The sequence below is a fragment of the Topomyia yanbarensis genome, chromosome 2, assembly GCF_030247195.1.
Source record: "Topomyia yanbarensis strain Yona2022 chromosome 2, ASM3024719v1, whole genome shotgun sequence".
NCBI lineage: Eukaryota > Metazoa > Arthropoda > Insecta > Diptera > Culicidae > Topomyia > Topomyia yanbarensis.
Window position 1 is genome coordinate 143128899 of NC_080671.1, and position 21674 is coordinate 143150572.

Here is a 21674-nt window from a genome sequence, read left to right on the forward strand (position 1 = left end):
CCATAAACCCTTCGTTTTAAGACTTGATATGCGTTCTGATGACGGTGAAGCTTTTGATACAATTAACGACGACTTCAACTTTTACTTTACTCGATGCAATTTCGATGAAGTCTCAATGGCCATTGGTGCACTCAATTGGCGTGAGATGCTGGTTGGAAATGACTTAGATCAGGCAGTTGTGGCGTTCTATGATGCCATATATGAGATTCTTCGCCGTAATGTTCCTAAAAAACGTGTCAGCAGAAAATCAGAATATAAATTTCCGTGGTAAAGCTTGGTCGCCTACGCAACGTACTTCGGAAACACCGAAAGCGATATTTACATCATAGGACCGACGACAATAAAACTATTCTTCGTCAAACTGAACTGCAATATGAAACAGCCCGGAACAGTGCATTCGGTGAATATCTGAACCAAGTTCAGCGCAGCCTTCGAAATAATCCTTCGACATTCTGGACATATATAAACAGCCGAAAACGTTCCGTGGGTGTACCAGAAAATGTCTATCTTCGAGACAAAAATTCACAGTCCGCTGCCGAGTCGGCGAACCTTTTTGCAGATCACTTCCGAGATGTATTTTCCAGCCCTCCTGTCTATCCATCGCAACAGTACCTTGAAACATTGCCATCGCATAATATCAACCTTCCTCTTCCTAACGTAAATGATTCTGATGTAGCGAGCGCTCTATCCAGTGTTGATCCTTTGAAAGGGCCTGGTCCGGATTGCTTGCCTCCTGTGTTTATAAAGCATTGTGCCCGAGCACTTTCTGCACTAATAAGTTTTATTTTTCAGCGTTCAATCTCGGAAAATATTTTCCCAATGGCATGGAAAGAAGCTGCTATAGTTCCTATTTATAAGGCTGGAGATAGGCGCAATGTTGAAAACTACAGAGGAATCTCGCTGCTGAACTGTCTAGCTAAAGTTCTGGAAAAGTTTGTGTACAATGCGATGTGCACTGCTTCTTCCAACATAATCGACGAACGACAACACGAATTGATGAAAAAACGATCCGCCACTTCGAACTTGATGACGTACACAAGCCTTCTAGTTCCAGCTGTAGAGAAGCGTCAACAAGTGGACGCTATATATTTTGATTTCGCAAAAGCATTCGACAAGGTGCCCCATAACATTGCTGTTTTGAAGCTGGAGCGACTAGGCTTTCCTGAGTGGGTTACCAGATGGCTGCATTCTTACCTCTCACAACCATCTGCCTTCGTTAGAATTGGCACTACATGCTCAAGCGCATTCGTAACACCAACCGGTGTGCCTCAAGGAAGTCACCTAGGGCCACTGATCTTTCTCTTATTCATCAACGACCTCTGCACCCGCATCAACTCTGAAAAACTGCTCTATGCTGATGATCTGAAAATCTTTCGTTCAATTGCTTCAGCACTCGATTCTGCTGTGCTCCAAGACGATATAGCCAATATAGAGGATTGGTGTTTGCTGAACGGTATGCAGATCAACATTGATAAATGTAAGATGATAAGTTTTGGACGCTCGGCAAATATAAGGCGTTGCGAATGTACTCTCCAAGCCTGTGTCATCGAGCGGGTGGATTCTATCCGTGACCTGGGAGTGTTATTCGACAGAAAACTTCGTTTCGCCGACCACATCACTGCAACAACGGCGAAGGCTTTTGCAACATCGGATTTTCTAAAACGGAACGCTGTCGATTTTGTGGATATCTACGCACTGAAATCTTTATACTGCGCACTGGTCCGGAGCACTTTGGAGTATGCTGTACAAGTATGGGCGCCATACAACGCCGTTCAAACTAGCCGACTGGAGCGCGTTCAGAGAAGTTTTGTACGATTTGCTCTCACAAAGTTGCCTTGGAACGACCCTATCCGTCTTCCGCCGTATAATAATAGATGCATGTTGCTAGATTTGCCAACGCTGGAGTCTCGCCGCACGTTCTTGCAAAGAATGTTCATTTTCGATATTTTGTCAAACAATATTGACTTTCCCGACATTCTCTCTAGGATTCATTTATTTGTTCCCCCTCGTAATATAAGGAATCGTCCGCTTCTGTGGATTCCCAGGCACCGCACAGCATATGGCCAGAATAATCCGCTAGACAGATGTTGTAGCAGATTCAACGAAACTGTTTTAGTTTATGACTTCCATACCACTAAAACTAATTATAAGTTAGCAATTAGAAATTTTTAACATTGACACTAGCAATAGCATTAAGTGTAATCTGTACGATGTATATATATATATCGAAGATGTAATAACAAATAAAAATAAACAAGCAGCTTAAAATCTGCATCGGAATAACTTCTTGTTTACTTCCGCCAAGAATAATGACGCTTGGAGGGGATTATCGCAAATTTTTACTGTTGTGCAGCTTTCGATTCTAAAAATAATAAAATTCACAGATCGTTCACCCTGAATGATATCTACAAGCTTAACATTAAACGCATTTGAGCTTCAACCAAACGATTCTACTGCGTCACCATTGTTGGAGTTTAAAAGTAGCTTTAACGGGTCCGTGCACGTGATCTATCGAAATAAGCTGCTGTAGGAATCGAGTTCGAATAAATCTTTAATGGAGAATCAACCATAAGAAAAGTGTTTACAGTTTCTTTGCTACCGAATCGTAGCTTCTCTAACTAATTATAATAATACGTCAAAATAAAGGTCGATTCACTCCTACGAATATAGCTACATACTTGTAATGAGCAACGGATACGACGTCGGCTTGTTGGGAGCAACATAGACCTTCTCATAGAAACATAATCGTTACCTGCAGCCAACAGAATAAAATTATTTATGGATGAACTCCGCCTCAGAGCTTATTTTCACCTCTGCGTGCTACTGCATGGGCAGCGTTATTTATGAAACGCTAAAAATATCGACCGAACAAAACACGTTAGTACTCTCTCTCTCTCCGACAACCATAATGGGCTACGGAACTAATTACGATTGACGGAAGAGGAAACTTCACAAGAACCTGTCGGTTGCAGTCAATATTCTGCTGGATGGAGTGAAGCGATAACTATGCGGCCACCTTGTAATTGTTATTTATGTAATTTCATTGTTGTTGCCTATGTCTAGATATCCAGTGCTTTGATGCATTATTCAATAGCACTTCAAATGCGCGGTGACGTGACCAGGAATTTGTCATTAATTATTATCTAGTTCCGACGGAACTGTTGAATAGGTGCACGACACTCAAATTATGGAGCCTTCATTTTTCACAAAGTATCGAGGGACCCCATAAAATATGTTACAAGCAAAATCTATACAACCAATAAGGCAAGGTTTCGTCTACCTCGAACAGACCAAATGGCATGGCAACTGTCAGAAATTCTGTGAAGGCACTGCTTCCAATCACTGCCAATCGGAACTTCGCGATCCCCACCAGACACACAGGCAATGAAAATTCAGAAGCAACAAACAGCAATATATCTTCATCAACAATAAAACAAAAACAAATCGACAAGATCAAGTTTTATGCATTGCTCGTGCCGAGAAGCCAATATTTCTTCCAATGTATACCATTGATTGTTTATAGTAAAGAGGGCGTAAAACTTTTTTGCATAAAATACCAGGCACCTCCATGAAAGAACGCACATCGACAAAACAGTTTAAAATAAAACCTGAATTGTTTTGCTCTCGCGATGTCCGCGTGCTGCGTCGGCGAGCGTCATTTAGTTGAATGATGATGATGATGCTGATGATGATGATAAAGGAGCTGGTGGCTTTTGACTCTGGATCGAGGAACAAATTAATCACAATCGAACATTTGCTGCGATTCGTTTGTTTATACATACAGGATCGATTGCCGCCTCTCGGTTCGGTCTATGGGGATCTATTTATAACCGGTAGCCAGTCGTCAATGGGGTAAACTGTCGCTCTTTATCTCGAAAGCATCCCGAACGGGGTACGGTCGGCAGCTGGTTGATGTTCGGTCGCACGCTTATTGGCGGCGTCGATCGATCGCTGCTAGCCGAGCTGCGCCAGGCGGCGTTTCGATTGTCTAATGCATATTTCCAGTTACGAGGTCGTTAATCGCGAGGTTAGCATTCTTACGATTGACGTCAGTCAGCAAAGTGCTACTTGATGGGATAATCCAGATGAACGTTTATGATACCTTTTTATTGCAACTGGGTGTATAGGGTAAAGTGCCTATTTTCACCATACTAAGCAGGGTGCCTCACTAATTCATTAATTTCTCGGCCTACAATTCATGGAATGCGAAAAAAATGATATTAACCGCTTTGCTTCATTGTTAAGAACCAATATAATAACACAAATGGACTGGAAACAGTGAAATTGTCGTCTTTGAGCGCAACGAAAACTCGAATCGAATGCCCCTATTGTTGCGCTACCATTTGACTCAATGCGTTGAACAAAGATGGCAGACACTGCTCTAACCAACGACTTCAAATGGGTGGGGTGATAATAAAAACATGGCGAAAATGGGCTCATCACCCTATATATTTTAAAAGGAATACATTTTGATCGTATGTATGAAAAATGTATTTTCATCATAGTGAGGAGAGCATTAAATTTTAAGGAGTTTCAACACCTAATGAAAACAATCAATTTGCAGGAAATTTAAAATTTTGTTTAATTTGTATAAATGTTCACATCAACTACTATAATGAGATGATGAGTGGAAGAACATTTGATCCTTTATTCTACAAGAACTCAGTGGCTTAGCCAAGAGAGCGGAAGGGGTGGGGGTATAAAGCCCCTCAAACCAAAATATTTTAAAATTATGCTGACTGATTTAATTAAATATGGTGCAATACTAATTTTGGAAGCACATTGTCTGATCACTACATTAAGAATCTATTGTTTTAGGCATTATGAGGACTATTGGAAAATAGTGGGAATTGGATTTTGTAACTGAACTCTATAACCCGTCAGGGTAACAATTAGCGCTGGGTGGAAATATACCTATTTGTGCGTATTCTATTCGTAGAGTGTATTGTCTATTGTAACATAACTCGCCGCTGCACAGAGGAGTAACTGGGGTCGAATCCTGGCCAAAATTTTGCGTTGCTGCTATTGTTGTTTTCATGCCTTAATATGAACTACAAATACTACAAAAACTAGTTATTGTCAGTTTTTGGATCACTTTGGCATCTATCCAACTACCAGTGCAGAGGCCAATTTTCTATATCCTTTCGAGGTATTCTTTGTGAATACATTTGTTTTCCAGTTGCATAAACAGGTGATTAGTAGAAAAGAGAGATGAGAAGCGACGCCTGTGCACGTATTCGTAGAGATACATTTTTCCAAACATAGTATTTGTCCCTATAGTATTTTGGTGTGCCTCAAATTAGTAAAAATTTCAATATTTTAAAATTGCTTGGAATTTGTGGATCGGACAAGATCGGAAGAGTTCGAATGTTATTTGGATAGCGGAAATCTTGTTTTGTAATACTGTTTTAGCAACTTTGCCGGATCTCGCCGTATAATATAACTGTAACAAAAGGATGAAAAAGAACTTTTTCTATTTGGCCAGGATCGGTTTTTATGAGCATTTGACAATTATATAAATAGCCTTTAAGCAGAATAGGAAATAATAAAAATTTCAAAATATTTCAAGTTAGTGGCTATTAATGGTGTATATTTGAGTGTTCAATTGAATGGTGTGAAAAATGTTGTATACGAAAACTCGTTTTGGATTTGCGAGGTTTTTTTAGTGAAGGAAAGTAAAACTACTGCTCGAAAAAAATTGTTTACGGTCACGATCACATTATTTTGCTTAGTATCTTTGAAGTATATTACAACTTATAAACTAATTTTGATAATTACGAAGAATATATTCTTCAAACAACATTACAATCTCAAAGTTAATATATGTTTTTGATAACTTATACTACATGGGATAGTGGCAGGACTCAGAGAATCGCTCAAATCAGCATAGGACAACATCAGTGCTAGAAATCTCAACCCAAATCAATGAAAAAACGAAAAAATGGCTCAGAAAATAGACATATAAACGAAATATGAGGACATTGACTAAATCGGGCAATTTTCTTTTTCTTTATAATAAACTGAAGCTGTTAAAATATTCTTCCCGTTTCTTGATGTAGTCTGATAACTATTTCTGATTATTTAATATAAATTTCTCTTAAAGAGGTTTTCTAGCGTAAAATTTAAAAAAAAATTATTTTTTATTTTTGCATATTTGCATCTTCATGATAAGGAAAACATGCTCAAGAAAGGATTTACTCGAATTCAGTCTTGTTCGTCTGCTAGAGCCCATCAAACATATTTTCAATGTATTATAATAGACATTTCAATGGTTATAATAGATATTCAGTATTCGAAGAAGTTTCTTGTGAACGAGTGTAAAACGACTTTGTTTCTACTAAGAGGCCGTACACTAATTGCGTAAGGGCATATGGGGGGAGGGGGAGTTTCAAAATATCTTACAAATTCTTATCTGAGGGGGAGGGAGGGTTTGTCTTACATCACAAGAAAATAGATTCAAAGGAAGTGGAATATAGCAAAGCAAATCATGTGGACCATATTGAGTTATCTGACAACAGCTATTCTTTCTACTGGGCGAGATTAGCATGCAATTAAAATTCTGCAAATGATTACAGTTAAATTTTGTCATGAGTTTTCTTGTAATGATTCCATACATATCGTTTTCGCTATCTTATGATGATGAGGATCATGATTGATTTCAGAACTCTGCATTTTCTATTGGAATGTTTTCAGGCAGCTATTTTATATTGATGTTATTAGACAACTGTAAAATCAAGACCAATAGATCAGTTACATATCAGGACCCCATTCCGACAATTTTTCAAAAGTCCTCATGATGTTTACAACAACAGGTTATCAATGTACGGATTAGATCATTCTTATTGTAATATTGAATTAAGTCAGTCAGCATCAATAAATTTTTAACTTCGATCCAATTTTTTTTGATGGGGGGGGGCGGGGGTATGGTGTTAAACCCCAAAGCCTTCTCTTGGCTACGCTGTTGCTTGTAGTTATTTATTTCGCTTCTTATTTTCCAAGATATGTTTCAGATCGATTCGATGGTCATTAGTTAGAAAATTTGCAGTCCGGAGGTTCATGTAAATGATTTTTTTTGCACTGATAAGTGATCAAGTTCCATCCAGACAAACATCCAGACGGTTGTAAATAGGAAAATGAAAGAGAAAATTCATTTTGTCGAAATAATATTTGGCTTATTTAAATGGATTATTACTATGTTGAACAATAAATAGGCGACAAACGGTAATCCACAAACAACTAGCCATAACTATTAAAGTATTAAAAATAGATATTTCATGTCTTCAGTAAAGTTATTTGCAAAAGTAAGAGCTACAAATTTGCTGAAGGCATCATTTCAATACAATCACTTCCAAGAAAATTTATGAAAATATCTCACTCGTAGTGGGATTAATCAACAAAAGCACAATACCAAAAGAAAGGGCATATTGTCTCGATTAAATTCTCCGAAGACACTATTGACCTAAAATTGGCCGTTTTGGCGTTAATAATACAATGAATGTTTTTGGTCTTATTTCTGGCTATGCGAAATGATAAAAATCTTTCGTCCGTATTTAATGACAAATATTTCTTTTGATAATAGTCCGATTTCAACAATCTATAGCTTGTTCCAAAGGTATTTGTATAAGCTATCTAAAAATATACAAAGTAATCTATGTTGTCAATTTCGGCAGATAATTTAAAAAAACTGCAAAAAACGCCATTTTTACGCATTCAAACATTCATATCTTGGAGACTAAACATCAGAATCAAAAACAAATTAATAGCGTTCTTACTGTTTGATAGGTCTTTCATTAAAAATTGGTTTGGATAAGATCGGTTCAGCCATTGCTTTGAAACACGAATGAGAGCTTGTTCGTTACATACACACACAGCCATTGTCTCAAATCGTCGAGCTGAGTCGATTTGTATATGTTCGGTGTTAAGTCAGACCGGACCGCAAAACATCAAAAAATGAGTTAATGATAGCACTGGATAAAGAATTTCTTCATCTACATTCCACTTATACCAGATTTGAAATATGAAACAATAAACAAGAATTATGGTAAAAAATATTTTCCAATTATGCTGCGATTCAAACTTTAAACGCGTTTTTCTCGAAATCAATGCACTGTCACTTAGTCCGGTCTGACCTAACACCGACCATATAAGACTCGGCCCTCCGGGCCTAGGAAAAAATCTCAAAAGTTTGAGCGAATTCTATACATTTCTTTTATAAGAAATGTAATAAGAAATGTAAAAAGAGCCGAAAGACCCTAAGGTTAACGCCTCTATAATCAAAATGAAAAAAAAAAAATTGTTGAAGACATTCCGTCACTAATTTTGAGGAAGACATAAATATTCCGTTTGTTCAGAATATCGAAATATATTAGACTATGTGGTCGGTGTTGTCAGACCGGAATAGGTGACATTGAATTGATTTCGAGAAAAATTTAAGGATTGTGTGCAAGACACGACCACGGTGACATTGAAAATTCAGTGTGCAATATAATTCGCGGCGTCGGCGTTAAAACATGATGATGAGTTATGTTCTATCAACGACTATGCGGTAAACTTGGGTGGAAAGCCTAACTCCTACCAGCAGAAGTCAATGGATTCTTCACATTTCCTTTCGCTCATGGTCATATGAGCCTGCCTAGTTTTCCATGTTATGTTAATAACTGATTCGCTCTAGAATACCTATCTTTCAATTTCATTGCTTTCGTTTCTCTTAGTCTTAAATTTGCCGAAAACAGCCCACAAAATCGATACAATAATCAAAATATCGCACGTTTACTCTTTTCACAGATATGGTCGGACAAAGTATTCATTTTGCCGAGTAATCATTGACAACCGGGTTGTCAAACATCAATTGAGTTTATTTCCCCGGCAAGCAGTTTATCGTCTATTTATTCTTCATTAGTGGGAGGGTAACCAAATTTTCACCTCTCAAGAACTTGCGAAAAGCTACTGACAATGCAGTATGGAAGCTCCACCTCAACGGCATCCCTTATTATTGAACGCCCAGGCAGTTTAGTAACTATAATAACATATCGGAAAGAATGAAATATTCAAACCAACAGTCAGACTATAGAAATCATCAATGGGGAAACACGTGGCTGCAGCCATTCGGTAGCATGCGGCTAACCGACATTTGTGATTTCTTACCTGTTTCACCATTGTGCTATATGATCGGTGTAAAGTCAGACCGGACTAAGTAGCAAAATCTCAAAAGAAGGGAAAACGATAGGATTGAATCAAAAATTTCTTCTTCAGCTACATTTCATTTGCGCCAGATTTGAAAAATATTATCATTAGCATGAATTATGAAATGAATCCGTTGCGGATAATACCGTAAAGAATGCAAAGATTCAATTTTTGTACACGTTTTTCTCTGTATCAATGTAATATCGCTTAGTCCGGTCTGGCACAAAACCGACATCTTGCATGCGCGTGCGCTTTGTATTCGTTTTCACTGAAGTTAGACTGGACATACGGCATTTGGTAGAAATGCGGCTGCAAATATGGGTATTTCATCAACTTTACTAAAATATGAATAACTCGTAAACGAAGCATCGTAGCTGTATAATGTAAGCGAACGAAAAATTCTACACAAAGCAAGCTACAATCCTATGCAACAATATGGGGTACTTTTGAATAAAATATCGGAGATATTTTGGTTCGAACTAGAAAATGCTAGCCGTGAGTAATCATCAAAATTTTAAAATTTTAGTTATACCAAAAAATAGCTTAATTCCTTGCGCAACTTTACACGAGAGGGTTTGTTGATATCTTTTACGTAAAAGTTTTAAAAATTAGAGAAAGCACCGCAGCCGATCCTGTAACCTTTCGCCTTATTCACGGTTTTTTCCATTAAAATGATTTTTGTTTTGAGAATGGCAAAACAACGAATCGCGTTGTATCTCCTTTCTACAAAAAACAAAGAATCATATTCAGCTCTCAAAATTAATGTTTCAGAATAGCGGTTCTACTAATATGTACGATAGTCAGAAAGTCTTGCTATTTTCTGAGAAATCGAGGGGGTCCGAATTACCCCCACTGCACAGTGGTCCAGAATGCGAATTTAGCAGGAATTTTAACTTTTTGCTAAAATTAAATGACTTAGCCTTACAACATGTTTGGCAAAGTTGTTGCACTTTGCAAGGCCCTTCTTTTTGTTTAAACCGATGCTAGGGTGGCTCTAAATTTAGCAATATTTGAAATAGAACTTTTTAACGGTTTGAGATAGAGCTTAGATAGAGTTTTCGATGAAGTTGTAGAGCAACACATGTTAGACAAATTTGCTGAAGACATGCAAGCTCTAGCTTTTATATTTTCCATTGCACGAGAAATTCAAATGTAAGCTTTAGGGTGTTTCTTAAAAAAACGGTTTTATTTCTATAACTTTTGAAGTTTTTTCTTTACACTAAAGTACCCTTTGGACAACTTGAAGATTATTTTAGGGCGCATAATTTGCTTTAAAACACCAACTACTTAACTTTTTTCGTTTTAAAGTTATAAGAATTTTTATATAAAAAATATAACTTTTTCGATCTTCGATTCGGGCACTGAACATTAAATACTGTTGCTTTCATATGAAATAGCATGCTTTGTAGTATAGATCACCAAAAAAATGGCAAGTACGATATTTTTTTATATCTTGCAATATTTTCTCAAAAATAGTTTATTTTTAATAAAAAGTATATATAACTTTCTAACGAGCGAAGCCAGAGGTTCAATATATTAAGACAAATTGTTCTCCTTCAAAATATCTAAAAGTATTTCTAAAGTGATCTTAATGAAAAAATGTAAATGCAACATTTTATCATGAAAACGAAACTACATTTTTTACATTATTCACCGTGAAAGTAATTTAAACATATTACAAAGAGTCAATTCATGAAAAACCAAATTTTTAATATAACTTTTTCAGTTTTCATTTTTTTCCACCGTATCCTTTAGATGTTTTTCAGAGTTTTCGAAGACGAACATTTTCTTCTAATACATCAAAATTCTAGCTTTTATCGTTCCGAAGATATAAGCACTTAATATTTCAAAAATAAATATTTTTAAATCAATTTTATGAAATTTTAAAAAATATCGTGTTCGCCATTTTTGCTCAATTATAACTCTAATCATGACCATATTCATATTTTTAAAAGAATTGTCTTTTATTTGCCCCAAATGAGTGATATTGTTATTCAAAACAACCCCATTTTTGGCGAAAAAGTGCTCATAACTTTTCGACGGAAATATGGTGCCATGAAACAAATTATTTGCCTTGAAACAATCTTAAAGTTGTCTGAAGACTACTTCAGTTTTAAATGAATACAGCAAAAGTTATTGGAATAAATCTGTATTTCGAAGAAACACCCTAAGCTCCGACTTTAAATTTGTTGTAAATTAAAAAGTATAACAGATAGAGCTTACCTGTCTTCAGCAAACTTTTTTAAAATTTGTCGTTCTACAACTTCGCTGAAAGTCGTTTGGCTCTAGCTAGAATGATTAAAAACTTAATTTTTTGATCTTGGTAAAATTAGAACCACCCTAACTGTTGTTTTAACAAAAAGAGGGGGCTCATAAATTACGAAAACTTCTTCAAGGACTTAATAAGGCTAAGTTGTTTAGTTTTAGTAAAATCTCAAAATTCCTGCTAAATTTGCATTCTGGACCACTGTGAACTGTCTTAATAGCTCCGGGTTCCCCTACATACTACAAAGCCTATTTATGTATAAACACACTGCCACTCGCAAAACTGTTGCAAAAACGCATCTAAGTCCATATATAAAATTTGTTTTTTGTTTCTTGTATATTTATAGTTTCGATGTATGATTAAGATCACTGCATTCGCTACATTTGTATGTGTACTTTATGAATATTACAATAATGGCAAAATATAACTAGAAAGGTTGGTCTATATATGAAATGTGATTATTTGATTTTTCTTCACCGGTTCGGGTTTTTTACCACACACAATCGAAAAGTTTTTACAATTTTTAAAAGCTGATCTTGTGTTATAAAGATTTAGTTCCAGATATTAGTTCGGTCACGGTTTTCTGTCTTCTTTCTTCAGATCTTCTCAAACAAGTTTAATCGGATTCGATCACCTCCTACAAATAAAATGACCTGATAACCAATAAAGTTTGGTTCAATATGTAACATTCGATATTGATTGGTTGTGCTTAAACTATACGTAAGAAATATATTTGATTTATTATGACGCTAAATGTTTTAAGAAAATAAATATTTTACTTTAAGTAGTACAGTCCTGCCTCTACAGTTCGTGCAACATTTCGTTGCTTTTAGAAAAGTTCTCGTATTTAATGGCATATTATTTTGACATTGCTCCGACAGAATGTGGAACGAGCTCGTTTTCATTGTGAATTATCCCGGAAGAGAGAAAAACTCCAACCTGTTCATACAAAACCAACAAACAATTCGCGATGGCTCAACTGAATCCGACCGAATCCGTACTGTTCCGGATTCTGGATTAACTGAAAGCGAAAGAGGTTCAGGAAATGTTCCTGAAACCGGCGGACACGGATACGGTTACTAAATAGTCAGACCAGGAACGTCGCACAGTGGCGGGTCTTCATACAAAAGTCGGACAAAACCTCAAATGTTACCTAATTTGGCTGAAAATCACAATTACAATATTAAATGCATTTTTCCATACAGTATCATTGAACCTTTCTAATAACTATGATCCCGTTTTCATGAAAGATTTTCCGTTTCTGTTCACCAATGTCAGCAATATCATAAAAAATGAAGAACACTACTTTAAATCCATTGTATAACGGGTTGGTTTACTGTAGATTATCTAACTATTTTAAACAAAGCACCATGCGCCTCCATATCAGCAACAAAGCTTCAAAATCTCCTTAAACTTTTTTGCGCACCTAGGCGCAGAACGAGACCATGATATTCGAAAAGTAGAGGTTATTTCCCATAGAATGTATACTATGTGACCGTTCCGAAATGATTCCGAAATTTGTACAGAATACATTAGTGAAAAAAAGTATTTTTGATCTGACCACCTCAAGCATACTTAAACTCAAAAGTCATAGTTCCAAGCAAATTTACCAAATGTATTTTATTCGCTAACCAAGTTCTTTCGTTCCTCTACACAATGAAACTAGTTGTGCTAAAATCGGACCAAAATCAAAAGAGCAACATGCCTTTGAAGTGAACAGAGCAATGGTGGTTTCAGAAATGAAAATCATTAAAAAGTCCGAACTTTGCTACGTTTAAACTCATGTTAAAAATCGAGCTCGTATCCAATGATCATAAAATTTTGAATATACATCACTCAATACATGAGAAATTTAGGAAAAATATAAATTATCAATATTTCAAAAATAAATTTTTGAGGTTCCAGCCACTGTGCGTCGTGATGATCAACAATTATCTGACATATAGAAACAAGGACTCTAGGCGCTCGTAAATATTAGAAGGACTTTCATATATAGCAGCGAACAATTCGTTTGCCTAATGAAGCCGTATCGTAATAAGCCAACGAAAGTCGTTTCGTGGTTTTTCGAAATAACTCTTAGTAAAAAATAAAAGTGTTTGAATAGAACTACGAATGATTCATCATATGTACGAAAAATTCGCATATTTTATGAAAATTGTCTGTACGGAACTAATTCGTACCGCTTTACGAATATATTCTATCAGTGTAATTGACTGGTAATTTGTTCATTTTTCGACAAGCAGTGTATCACCTTTCTTCCTTAGTAGGTCAGGTAACTAATTTTTCACCATTCAAGAAATAGAAAAAGGTGGGTGAAAATGCCGCATGGAAGCATGACAATTTCGCGGATTCGACCCATGTGACAAACTAATTGCAGAGCAAAAAATAACTGCTTTATATATTTGCCATTATTTTTTCCAAGTATTTCAATCTTTTGAATTAGAATCCACTTATTTATGCCTTTTGTTGGCGGCAATATTAGCTATACATACTGCAATTTATTTTGGGTGCGAAGATGTCATAATAATATACTGTGAGATGAGATGGAAAGCTACCTTATCGCGAAATTTTTAGCAGAAAAGACATTTTATCATATGCTTGCTTTTCTATTTGTTAGTCGAAGTAGTTGAAATATTGCCTATTTCTATTCACGAATAGGAAAATGCCAAAATCTGCTTTTATGATTAGTCCAAATCTTAATTTTCTTCTAAATAAATCATCACCCGGAGAATCATCATCATCATCATCATGTAAAAATGTGTACAACCATGACAAAATATTTCCGCTCAAGTGAATCACAGCCAGATGAAAATAAGCATTAAGTCCTTCATTTCGCGCACCATAACAATTGCCAGTCCTTCAGCATCCCGCTGGAAAACGATGATAAATGAGGTCACATAATTTCTAACTCATAAATTTCACACCCTTGAGCAGAAACCGAAACTTAAACAAACACTGTTCATAAAATTCACTCACTTACCCAACTGGACAGTGGAGCAAATTTCCCGCTGCGCACAGTTTGTCTCGCCCAAAAGAGTATCGCGAAAAGAATCTATCTACTCTGCTCCACAGTCGCTGCACAGATGCTGCTGGTGTACATCAACGGGATGCAATTATGGCAAGATGCACTCTAAAATCCAAAACTAACACTTGCGTTGATTGATACACAAGGTTTCGTCCAGCGGCGTCAACAGTTTGCACATGAAACTAGCTTTCCACCGATGGTGGTTCCGGGCACGTTTCGCACCCCAACAGCCAGGTCAACAAAATGTGGCAAACTGGCTTAATTCAATTAGACGCTACTCAATTCTGATCCACTTTAATCCGATCCGAGAGCTGTCAAGATTCACGTTCCGGCACACACAAACACACACAAACTTACAACAAGCCAGCTTGAACGCGGCGGACCACTGGAGAATGATTGATTAATTTAGTGAAATTGTATCTTCAAACGGTTTCACACTTTAGCCGTTAGAATGCGGCACACGGCGCCTCCACCACCCGTTGCAATAGCGCCGACTGTCAAAGAGAACATTTTTCTCCTGCGCTTGTTTTGTAACATCTGCCTAACACAAATTTCATGGGTCACTCAGATTTGTTTATCACATCAACCGGGTTGGAAAAGTTTTTCCAAAGGCGGCAAACTTAAATCAGGTTGAAGAAAAATATTTATATTCTTTTAAAAGCATGTGCTTTATTTCATTAAAACTTTTTCAGCAACACTCAAGATGGAAATATTAGAGAGACATTATTTAAAAATTTATGGTCGAAACTTTGTCATATTTCGATTTATTTCACAATTTTATATTCACTCATTCCACAATGGTTTTCATTCTAAATTGCCCACATTAGCAAAATAGCTAATACAAAAACTCAACTTTTCCGTTTATCCACACAACTTTCACCAAATTTATGATCTGATCTCATCTATATAAACCACTGCATCAGGTTAATCCTACTGAACCGGTTTATCATCACTGCCAATAATCAGGATTATAGCTACAACGAAAACTGGATCAAACACTAACACTTCACATCCGGGGCAATATATTCAAATCGGAAACATCAAACGAACGCTTGGTATCTGATCACCGAACCAAATGATGGTAGCAATTTTCGGGAATCCAGTGAATTAGTTTGGGATTTTTGTTTATCTACACTAAGATATCCGCAATGGAAATCAACGAGAACTGAGAACCATTCTTCGCCACTGGCAACCGCTCGCGACGAAGTTCATACGGATACTGAACTTGAAAGAGTGTCAGCCGTGCCGCCACACCGAGTCCCATTCACAGATTTGTGAACAGCTGGTAGTGAGACGATAAGAAGACCGACGCATCCCCCCGACCGACGAGAGGAACGAAAACGACGATTACTCGAGCTGCCATGCTGCCCTCCGGCAGTAGCGCGCCAAAGTTTGTTGTGGTAAATGAACCTCCGCCATCAGGACCAGTTGGTGGCGGCGATGAACGAAGGGGTTGCGGGCGTATTGTTGTTCATGCGCGATGTCGATATAGTTCACTGACGGTGGGTGGTAGGAGGGATGTTCATGTTGCGCGATATTGCGGTTGATGTGAATGCAACATTTTGCGTTGAATGGTATTAATATGAGTCTTCTTTTACAAATCACACGGAAAAATTGGTTGGGCTTAGCAAGCCAATGCAATATGCACTATGCTATAGTTTTCCTTAGGAAGAAAAATTTGGGTCAATTTTTCTCCACTAAGAAGGGTATTGGGTAAAACTACTTTTGCATGTGAAGGGCACAAACAAATTGGTTATGTGATTCGCATTTCGACGTAGTCTCGCCACACTCTGATGCTAACTTAGAACCAGGTCTAAGCTAGCGCCGGATTCACACTAACTCTAAAAATGGAGACACTATTTGTGTTCCTGAGCAAACCCCTAGTCAAGTCAAGATGTCATGCAAGAAAAGGACTATTGTTTGCTGTATCATCACACAATGCTTCGTTAGGACACTGTAGCGTAGAACGTTATTATAATTATAATACTTCAAAATTAGCGACTGTTTAGTTTGGGCTTTTCAGGGTACGTAATTGAATATATCTCTTTGACCTCGCCAATCTCCTTTCTCATAGGTCATTGCCCTCTCCTAGTACATATAACAAATATATCCATCGCGAGTTTGCTATATTAGACATCTTAATTGCGCTTATCGTCACCCTAAATAGCCGGTTTTCTTTAGCGCAAAAGTGAAAGCCTGTTGGGTGGTTGGCTACATGCTTCCGGTCCTATGTGTCGACGCTGAAACACATGAAACCGGGGCCGGTCCAGAAGGAGGGTTCGGGGGGTGCAGACCGCGCCAAAAATTTTCAACTTGTTAAGATATTTGAAATTAGTTTCAATTTTGAAATTTCAAACTCAAAATCATTTCAAACCAAATTTTTCACTGGTTTTTATTAAATGCGGTTATTTCCTATTACGTTATGTGTTCATTTCAAAGTCGTAATTTCAGATCCACTAGAAAAGTTTATTCTAGAGGAATTAGGAAATTTTATTCGAGGCGGGGTCTTGATGGGATGGGACTTAATGGGGAAAGGTGGGTTTTTGGAAGGGTGGTGTGAAATGTGATACTAACCCCTCATTGCATACACCTACGTCCCTGTTCAAATACAAAAAATCTATATTAGTCAAATATAGATTTTCTGTGCCGGGATTAGGTTGACGATGTGAACATCTTTTTATATGAAAAAGGCAAAAATGTCAAATTGCTGTGTGACCGCACTCTTCAACCCGTAACTCCGGAACCGGAAGTCAGAAATAAATAAAATTCAATAGCAGCCTGTGGAAACGTTGTACCTTTCATTTAATTTTAATTTTAGAAAATCAGTTCGGACATGTCCGACTAACCGATGCGCATTTGTTGGTTACATACATACATACATACACACATACATAAGTACAGGGGCAGCAGGGACAAGAGGACAAAAGTTCAGGGCTTAACGAACCCCCCCCACCCGGAGCTACTACGAGTTGGGGAGTCTTGCTAGGATATGGTGGGGCAAGGCAATGTTGAGCTCTGCCAAACCTATAGAAAAAGCCATATAAATCCGAATGCAGCTCCGACGAAGCGAGTCGCTGCCGCTTCCGCTAAGGTTTTACCCAACACTTTAGCATAAAGCACCCTTACCCAACGGGAGTGCCAACCGGCTTATTAGGATCGACACCAGTAAGATCCTAATTACGGCATACTGGCGGCAGAATACGGATGTGAATAAGCATTTCATCGAAATTATCTACGGACCGACAGCCACGCCATTCCACTACCCTAGTAAGGATGGGTGACACTTCCCCGAAACGGCGAGTGGACTAATGGTACTGACTGCCCCCCGTCACAGTAAAACTTTGGTAGGTCTCCATGTACGTTCGAAACCCGCCACCTTAGCTGGTGCAAGTAGGCTCAGTTGAAGGCTCCTGACTAGCGCCGATCCGGCTCTGAACGCGGTACCCCATGAAGGACCGCGTCAACCCTTGCATGCCACCTCACTGCTCGCAAAGGTAACCATGGGATCATGTGAGGCGACTACTTATTACGGGCGTAGATAGCGGAGCTGTGGTGAACCCATTCGACAAAGGAGGGCTAGCGAGGTCACCGACCCAGCATAACGAACAAATGCAACCGCAACAGAAGCAGTAGCGAGAGCAGCCTAGCAAATCGATGACCGTCCATACTAAAAAGAGTCCATACAGAGCACGAGCAGCGACAAACCAACTGGACGCCAAGGAAAGCTAGGATTTCAGGTGCGTACACCGAAACCAAGCGTTACCCAAGAAGACCAGCAGTCTGGGTTACCTAAAGTGACGAAGTTGAGGCAAAAAATTGAAGAACTCTACGAATTCGTGAAAAGCAAGGGCAACGTGCACGGATAGATCAAGGATCTAGTGATTACCATCAAATCCGCCGTAGCAGCAGCTGAATACGAAAATATGGCGATACTAGAGCGAGCTGAAAACGCTGAAAAGGTGCTGAAGTCCACAGCGATAGAAGAAGCAGAAGCCTATGAGACACCGAAGGGCGACCGGTATTCTCGTTCTGTGAAAAGAATAAAGGAAACGCCAGAAGAGGAGGAGGAACCGAAGAAGCCCAGGAAGGTCGGTGAAGGACAGCGAAAAAGCCGACAATCGCAGAGTGAATGGTAGAAACCGCAGAAGAGAGGAGGAAAAAACAGAAAGAAAAGGAGGAAAAGAAGAAAAAGAAGAAAGAAGACCTTCGGCCACGCCAGCAGAAGCAGAGGGGAGACGCTCTAGTTGTCAAAGTAAACGAAGGCGTGACGTACGCTGCGATCCTCAAAAGGGTGAGAGAGGATCCAAAGTTATAGGAGCTGGGGGAGAACGTTATAAGAACCAGGCGTACTCAGAAATGCGAAATGCTGTTCGAGCTGAAGAAAGATCCATTGATCAAGAGCTCGGCCTACCCGGAACTTGTAGCAGAAGCGGTGGGAGGAGAAGCGAATGTGAGAGCATTAGTTCAGGAAGCAGTGGTCGAGTGCACGAATCTGGACGAGATCACAACGACGAAGACGAAGTGAGAAGCGCGCTAATAGAGCAAGGAAACCTGGAGAGGGAGTAGATAGCAATAGGATTGAGGAAGGCGTACAGTTGCACACAGACAGCAGTGATACGCTTATCGCCAACCGCAGCCAACAAGCTTATGTCGACCGGTAAGATGAAAATCGGGTGGTCGGTGTGCTCGTTGCGATTGATCCCGAGAGCCACTAAACAAATGGAGAGGTGTTTCAGGTGCCTGGGTTTCGGCCATCCGGCAAGAAACTGTAGAAGCCCGGACAGATCTGATCTGTGCAGAAAATGTGGGGAGAAGGGACACATTGCTAGAGACTGCACAAAGCAACCGAAGTGCTTTCTCTGTACAAATGAGGGCGGAAAAGACCACATGACGGGAGGCTTCTTATGCCCAGAGTACAAAAAGGCGAAGGCAGGCCAACAATGATGGAGGTTACTCAGCTCAATCTCAATCATTGTGACATTGCACAGCAACTGTTGTGGCAGTCGACAACAGAAATGAAGTGCGACGTTGCAATTATTGCAGAGCCGCATCGTGTCCCTCCCGATAACGGTAACTGGGTGGTGGATAGTGCAGGGATGGCGGCAATCCAAGTGATGGGCGGTTTCCCTGTTCAAGAAGTCTACATGGATAGCACACACGAAGGTTTCGTGATCGCCAGGATAAACGGCTTATTCGTGTGTAGCTGTTATGCTCCTCCACGGTGGACACCAGAGCAATACAAGCGGATGCTGGACGCATTAACCGACTCGTTCGTCGGGCGAACGCCGGTTGTTATAGAAGGAGATTTCAACACTTGGGCCGTGGAGTGGGGTAGCAGGCTGACCAACACACGAAGTTACAGCCTATTGGAAGCATTGGCGAAGCTGGACGTAAAGCTGTGCAACGAAGGTTCCGCTAGCACATTCCGTAAAGACTGTCGGGAATCCATCATCGACGTAACATTCTGCAGCGCGTCGTTGATGGATGACATGAATTGGCGAGTTAGTGAGCAGTACACACATAGTGATCACCAAGCCATCCACTACAGCATTGGTCGGCGCAATCGTACGGTGACGCAGAGAGTGAGGACTGGCGAGCGGAAGTGGAAAATAAAGGAATTCGACAAGGACCTTTTTGTGGAAACACTTCGTGCTGACAGCGTCACTCCAATTCCGAGTGCCGATGAGCTGTCGGAAACAATAGCTAGGGCATGCGATATAACAATGCCGAGGAAAATGGAGCCGAGAAACTACCGGCGTCCGGCGTACTGGTGAAACGAAAGGCTAAGCATCCTCCGAGCTACTTGCCTAAAAGCCAGAAGACGCGTTCAGAGAGCAAGATCTGAGGCAGTCAGAGAAGAGTGTAAGGTAACATTCCGGGTGGCCAGGTCCGCTTTTAAACGTGAGATAGTGCTAAGCAAGTCCACCTGCTACAAGGAGCTGTGCAGAGAAGTAGACGCTAACACCTGGGGCAATGCTACCGTGTCGTTATGGCCAGGATCAAGGGTCCAATGACGCCAGTCGAAATGTGCGGCGACAAGCTGAAAATTATCGTGGAGGGCCTTTTCCCGAAGCACGACCCAACCGCATGGCCGCGTACACCGTACGCTGATGCAGATGGTGGAAATGCAGGTGACAATCGGGTTTCCAACGACGAGCTCCTTATTCTGGCAAAAGGCCTGAAAGCGAAGAAAGCTCCCGGACCGGATGGTATCCCCAACGTGGCACTGAAGACAGCGATCCTGACGTTTCCGGACATGTTCAGGATAGTCCTACAGAAATGCCTGGACGATGGCTACTTCCCGGATAGATGGAAGATCCTGAAGATGGTGTTGCTGCCAAAACCAGTGAAACCACCAGGAGATCCAGCATCGTATCGGCCTATATGCCTGCTGGATACTCTCGGTAAACTCCTGGAAAGAGTCATTTTCAACAGGCTGACGACCTACGCTGAAAGTGAGAACGGACTATCGCAGAGAATTGAAGCAAAAGAGAAGGGGTAATCGCTACTGCGCCGTGGTAACGATAGACGTGAAGAACGCGTTCAACAGTGCTGGCTGGGGAGCCATTGCCTTAGCGCTGCATAGAATGCGGGTTCCGGACTATCTGTGCAAGGTTCTGAAAAGTTACTTTCAGAATCGAGTACTGGTCTACGAAACGAACACGGGGTAGAGGTCGATTAGGGTAACGGCGGGAGTACCTTGGGGCTCCATACTCGGCCCAACGCACTGGAATATTATGTACAACGGAGTGTCAACACTGGAACTGCCCAGGGAAGTGGAGATCGTCGGCTTTGCAGATGATATTGTCCTGACAATAACATCCGAGACCCTTGAGGAGGTGGAGATGCTGACGGCAGAGACAATAGGCATCGTGGAAACCTGGATTGCTAACGTCAAGTTGCAGCTGGCTCACCACAAGACCGAGGTAGTGCTGGTCAGCAACCGTAAACAAATCCAACGTGTCGAGATCAGCGTCGGAGGACAATCCATTCCATCGATGCGCGCTGAAGCACCTGGGTGGTTGACGATCGGTTGAATTACAACTGCCATGTCGACTATATGTGAGAAGGCTGCGAGGACAACTAGCGCATTGGCAAGGATCATGCCGAATCACGGAGGGGCAAGAGGCAGCACGAGACGTCTTCTGGCGGGTGTCTCATCCTCAATCCTGAGATATGGCGTACCGGCCTGGGCTGCTG

The 21674-nt window shown here is 39.9% G+C and overlaps 1 protein-coding gene across 2 annotated transcripts in view; it reads right to left on the reverse strand.

The window, feature by feature from the left end:
* LOC131681595 (trissin receptor) overlaps positions 1-15679 on the reverse strand; it is a 267645-nt gene extending 251966 nt beyond the window's left edge. For both annotated transcript variants that reach the window (XM_058962486.1, XM_058962485.1), the window contains exon 1: positions 14430-15679. The gene's annotated coding sequence lies outside the window, so the exon portion shown is untranslated. The remainder of the gene's footprint in view (positions 1-14429) is intronic.
* Between the last annotated feature and the right edge of the window lie 5995 nt (positions 15680-21674).